General features: G+C 33.7%; 1 long non-coding RNA gene across 1 annotated transcript; it reads right to left on the bottom strand.

The window, feature by feature from the left end:
• Positions 1-2,359: 2,359 nt before the first annotated feature.
• LOC142176450 (uncharacterized) lies at positions 2,360-4,877 on the bottom strand. The gene is made up of 2 exons (XR_012705074.1): positions 4,169-4,877; positions 2,360-2,526 (listed from the first exon to the last, which is right to left on the bottom strand). It is a non-coding gene; the product is annotated as an uncharacterized LOC142176450 (long non-coding RNA).
• Positions 4,878-5,965: the final 1,088 nt, after the last annotated feature.

The raw sequence follows: 5,965 nt of genomic DNA, 5'->3' as shown, positions 1-5,965 counted from the left end.
AAACCCCTTCTGACTACAATCTTTTAAAGAAAATAAGAAAAAATATTTTTCTGGATCTTTATATATATTTTTTTATTGTATTATTTTTTTATTGTATTATTTTTTATTTTGTTTTATTTTTTAAGGAAATATTTATGAATTTTAAACTTCTTTTCACCTTTTTTTTTTTGAAATTTCGAAAAAAATTTAAAGAGATACTACAAATGAAACAATATTTTTTTTTGAATTTTGAATTTTCTCCCTTTTTTTTTTAAATAAATACCCCTTTTTTGATTTTGAAAGTGATTAAAAAAAATTATATATTTTTTTTAATAAATCAAACTAGAAGACAAATTTTGTTTTCATTTTTTCTTTTCTTTTTTTTTTAAAAGAAAATTCCGGCGAGGTTTTGATACTACTTGTACATTGGTTTTATTTTTCCAAAAAATAAGTAATTATCTCCCTACGCTGCTATTTTTCCCTTTTTTTTTTAGAAACTGGTCAACATGAAGATCTGAAGCAAATAAATACGCAAAATAGACGGGATGAAGCAGGATGGTCTTTTCATTTCAGGTTGTCTGTCCTAGACGGACCCAACCCCTGTGTTGAGTCCCCTATGTCAAATGCGACATGATGCAAATAAGCGTTCCTACTAGGGATCCGGCATGCGGTTTTGTTATACTAGGTTTATAACCTGGGTATATGTTCTAGACTGTGTACCCGAGCGGACAACTCGAGTCGAGGAGGGGGCTACGTACCGGGGACCCGCGAGATCGTCCGGCTTTGTAACTTGTCCGACCTCTTTCTTATTTCAGGTATTGACACTAACAGAATAGGGAGTCTCGACCAGCGAGCTTCTCCCCGGAGGTAAGAAGAGAAGGGTTTCGGCACAGTTTATATACAGTTCTGATAACATCAAAGCGGTAAAAGACAACATTTAGCACGTTATGCCAAAACATGTAATAAAGATCAGATAATAAAGCCAAATATAACAATTATTCTAAGCTCGAATTCGTGAACCCTGAACCAGTGGTTCTGGGTTCTAATCCCCAGCGGAGTCGCCAGAGCTGTCACACCTCCTTTTTGCGCGCCCGCCCCGAAGGGTTGAATGCGCGAGGGAGTTTTTCCAATTTAAGTGACAATATTCGAAATGGGATTATTTATTTAATTCAGAGTCGCCACTTGGGAAACGTTTGGCTTTTGGTGTCCCAAGTCACCGGTTTATCTTGAATCCCAAATCGAGGAAAATATTCGACTTTCCAAATGAAGTCTGCGAACCAGAAATTCTAAGTAAGGAATTCTGTTGACCCGAGGGAAGGTGTTAGGCACCCTCGAATCCCGTGGTTCTAGCACGGTCGCTTAAATTGTTATAATGGCTAGATATCTGATTTAATACATGTTATTACTTATGTGCTTTCATTAAGTTTAAAATCGCTTTTATTATTATTTATTTTTTATGGAATTGCAACATTGTAAAAATGCATTTCGAACCATGTCACAATCAATGCGCCCATGGTTGTTAATACATTCCGACTCCGTTGAGATTTGGATTTGGGTCACATAAATGCGCACCCGAATTTAAGAAGGTAAGATTATTAAAATGCACGCCTGAAGCAATTATCGTATTATTATTTCTGGGTAAGGCCGTGGAATTTTGCTAAATGGCTCATCCCGAAGTCTAAGTAATTTTAATTAAACAATTATCGAGGGCCCCGCAATTTGTGCGTTTTATTTGGCGAGGCTCATCTCATTTATTTTTTATCAGGATAATCCTAAAGTGCCTACATTTTCTATTAAAATTGTCTCTACAAAAATGAAAGAGAAAAGGTCTTAATTTATTTACATGCTTGAGTTGTTATAGTTGAGTTTCGAATATGATTCGTAAATTCTGAAAAATGATACAAGCAAGGCAGTACGTTGCCAATACGGGCACAGGCCCAACGTATATGGCACCAATACGGGCACAGGCTCACGTATTACTACCTAATTATATTATACTAGGCATGTTCTCAGTTTGTCAAATTAAAAAAAACTTGGCAATCTAATTTTAATCCTAAAACAATTACATGCTGGAATTAACCAATATGATTTAACTAAACAATTTTCTTACAAGTTCCGAAATGGTCTATTCGTTTGATTTTTAACTTAGACGGAGTTACTACACCATTTATTTATTTACTTGGCAATCTACTTTTAATCCTAAAACAATTACATGCTGGAATTAATCAATATTATTTAACTAAACAAAATTTTCTTACAAGTTCCGAAATGGTCTATTCGTTTGATTTTTAACTTAGACGGAGTTACTACACCATTTATTTATTTTTAAGCAATATATAGATAGTTCATCCGTTAAGCTATCGTTGGATGTTCCACTATATATACATTAAATAGCTACATGATTCCGATTTTTTGTAAGCTAAATAATTTATATATACAAATAAAATTAAGAATATAATTCAAAATAAATTTAGAACTTCAATTCTTCATTTTTCGTATTCATGCTTCCTGTTTCAGTTTACAATAATCAACGTGTCAGTTGTGTACCTGATATTGGAAGCAAAAGAAAAGTGAGAGATCAGCAGAAATTCAGTAGCATACAACAACAGCAATCCCAGCAACTAGTAACAACCAGCGACGAGAAACTTAGTGACAGATTTTAAAATCAAGACAAAATCCGGAAACAACAACAACCAACGGACAGAAGCAAAGGGAAACTTTCAGATTTTTGAAAGACTAGTTAGTGTTTAACCCTTAATTTCTCAATCCGTATCTCAGAATATTTAGACTATATATCAGGTATATATTCTTCTTCTTTTGAATTTTCAGAATGTTTTTCTTTTTGTTTTTCTAAAGTCTTAGTATTTTTTTTTGAAATTTTCTCTCTTCAATTTTTTTTTATTCTTTTTTTTTCTCTCTATCTCTGTCTGTCTCCTTAAAATCTGATTCAAGACTTCTATATATATCTCATCCCATAAATCTTTTAATCAATTAAAATCAACTCATTTTCTCTACCAAACCCATTATCTTCCCACTCATCCCCATTACATTAAATAAACATATCACACCACCCCATTATATTTTGTCCCCCATGCCTAACATAAACAAATACAAGATTCCCCCCACTAAATTTTGTCTTGTCCCCCCTTTATATTAAACAACTATATCACAACCCACCCCATTTCATTTTGTCCCCCATGCTTCACATAAAAAATTACAAAATGTACAATTCCTAAACTACCCCTCCGACCTTACTGAAATTACCAAACTACCCCTGAACGTACTGCAAATTACCAAACTACCCATCAGCTATAACACATCAATTAATCAAACTTAACCAAAATATAGACAATATGATTAATTTCTAACAATGTTCAAACAACAAATTTCATGAACATGATTTCTTCAATATTTCAACAACAAATCACATGAACATAAATTGAACAACAAAGAACAACTAAAATTTGATTGAACAATATTTTAGCAACAAACAATCCTATTTTCAGATTCAACAAGAACAACAAACAAGTATATTCAAATTTCTAAATTCAATAATATTGAACATAAAACCAATTCTAACAACATTACAACCAACAATTCCTATATTAAACTTAAACAAGATTATGAGACCAATTCAAGAAATTAAACTATACAAATTTCGGATTCAAGATCAACCAAACAAAGTATAAACATGAATGAAAATATTCAATAACAATAACAAACATACTTTGTTCAAACTTCGAAATAAACTTAAACAAAACAAATAAACATATTCAAATCACTAATCTTCAAATAATCAACTAATCTTTCTTAAATTAAATCCAACAAAACTTATAACAAAGATGCATGATCCAAAAATTAAAACCAAAACATAACTTCGCATTAAATTACTAAATTAAAAACGAACTTCAAACAAGATGAACACGAACTAAATCTATATTAACAACCAACAACGGATTTGAACGATTTAAACTAATATTTTTCTATATTAAAACTAAATCCTCTTAAAATTAATAAAACAATCTGAAAAATAATTAAATTGGATCTTCAACTTAAATCTAACAACAATATAATTAAACTAACAATTTTTATATAAAATAAATAAGAAAACTAAAGCAAACTTATACTAATTCCAAATCTGAAAATATCAAACAAATTATGGACAAAAACAAAACTTAGAACAACTAACCGTAAATGACCAACGACGAACTCGAACGAACTTTAAACGAATCCAACGAAACTTTGACACAAATGGACTTGAAGACGACGAAGCGACAACGAAACAATAGCAGCGAAGAGGACGATGAAGTGAAGCAGCAAATAGCTGGAAGAAAAACGCAGCAGCAGTGGCGATGCGGGCAGCAGTAGCAACGCTACTCAACTAGTGGCAGCGATGGAGACGACGATGCTCGTTTGGACGAAGCTTTTGCTTAAGCAGTAGCAGTTGTGGTGACGCAGTGGCAGCAGCAGCGGCGACACAGTGGCAGTAGCAGCGGCGACGCAGTGGCAGCAGCAGCAGCGACGCAGAAACAGTGGGGGAGCAACCATGGCAGACGCAGCAGCAGTAGAAGAAACAACGACGCAACAAAGAAGAAGGAGAAGAAGATTCGCAGCCATGGGAGCTTGGCGAGCTCGTCGATGGCGGATGTTATTTGACGATGAAGATGAAGCTTGGGACGAAGAAAGCTGAAGATGGGGCAGCCATGGATGGAGATCATTTGGAGCTTGAAGAAGAAGAAGAAAGAAAATGAGGGGGGTGGCGGATGGTTAGTGTTAGGGTTTTCTTGGTTTTTTTATTTTTTGTTTTATTTTGTTTTATGAAAAATGAAAGAAAAGAGGGTTTGGATCTCTTTGGGTTATGGACTGGGTCGACCCAGTTCGAAATGGACTGGATCGTAGGGAAGGTTGGGCCATTTTTTTGGGCCTGTGGCTTGAAATTGAAGAAGAGACCCAATTCCAATTTTTTTTGTATTTTTGTCTTCTTTTTTTCTTCTTTTATTTATCTAAAACTAAATTATAAAAATAATTAAATTATTATTAAGAGCTAAATTAAGTTATAAAAGCGCAAATTAACTCCCAATAACAATTAACGCACAATTAAGTAATAATTAAGCATAAAATTGTATATTTGGACATTAAATGCTAAAAATGCAAACGATGCCTATTTTTGTAATTTTTATTTTTTGTAAAACAAATTTAATTACTAACAATTGTATAATTGAATCCTACATGCAAAATGCGACATATTTTTGTATTTTTTTATTAATTTAGCAAATAAACAAACACAGACAAATACAAATAATTATCCAAAATATCACAAAATTGCACACCAAGAAAAATTATTTTATTTTTGATTTTTTTGGGAGTAATTCTCATATTGGGCAAAAATCACGTGCTTACATAATCCATATCTCAAAACCGAGAAACCTTGCCAGGACTCTTATCAGTGCCGATGGTTGTAAGGCATTCCTTTTTCGATCAGTGGCGCCCTTTGTGGGTTTTCACCAACCGACCTCTCTCATTTCTCTTCTCACCATTGCCTTAAAGTGCTCTTTGTGAGTTTTCACTAACAAGACTCTTTCATTTTTAATTTATCTGCTTATCGTTGCCTCACGGTTCCCGTGTGAGTTTTCACAATAAGACTCTCTCATTTTATTTCTCTGCTCACCATCGCCTTACGGTGCCCGTGTAGGTTTTCACCAATAAGACTCTCTTATTTTATTTCTCTCATTTTGTTGTATCAGATCCAAGTAACTCTATCCTCCCATTTTGAACCTCTTTGCCGATTGATCAGAAGGATTTGAACAGGGTTTTGGAGTAAAAAGGATTTGGATTGAGTTATAACTTTGGAACCTTTTGGACGAAACCATCGTCGAACCATTATAACATCTGCCCCAGTTTCACTTTTTGGGGGGAATTTGGACTTTTATTCTGGTGTGACTGAACCCCAGAGAGAGGCTGCATACGTATCCTTTCGGAATCAAGT

The sequence above is a fragment of the Nicotiana tabacum genome, chromosome 22 (assembly GCF_000715075.1).
Source record: "Nicotiana tabacum cultivar K326 chromosome 22, ASM71507v2, whole genome shotgun sequence".
Classification (NCBI taxonomy): Eukaryota; Viridiplantae; Streptophyta; class Magnoliopsida; order Solanales; family Solanaceae; genus Nicotiana; species Nicotiana tabacum.
The sequence above is the reverse complement of the archived record's forward strand: the minus strand, read 5'-3'. Positions and strand labels throughout refer to the sequence as shown.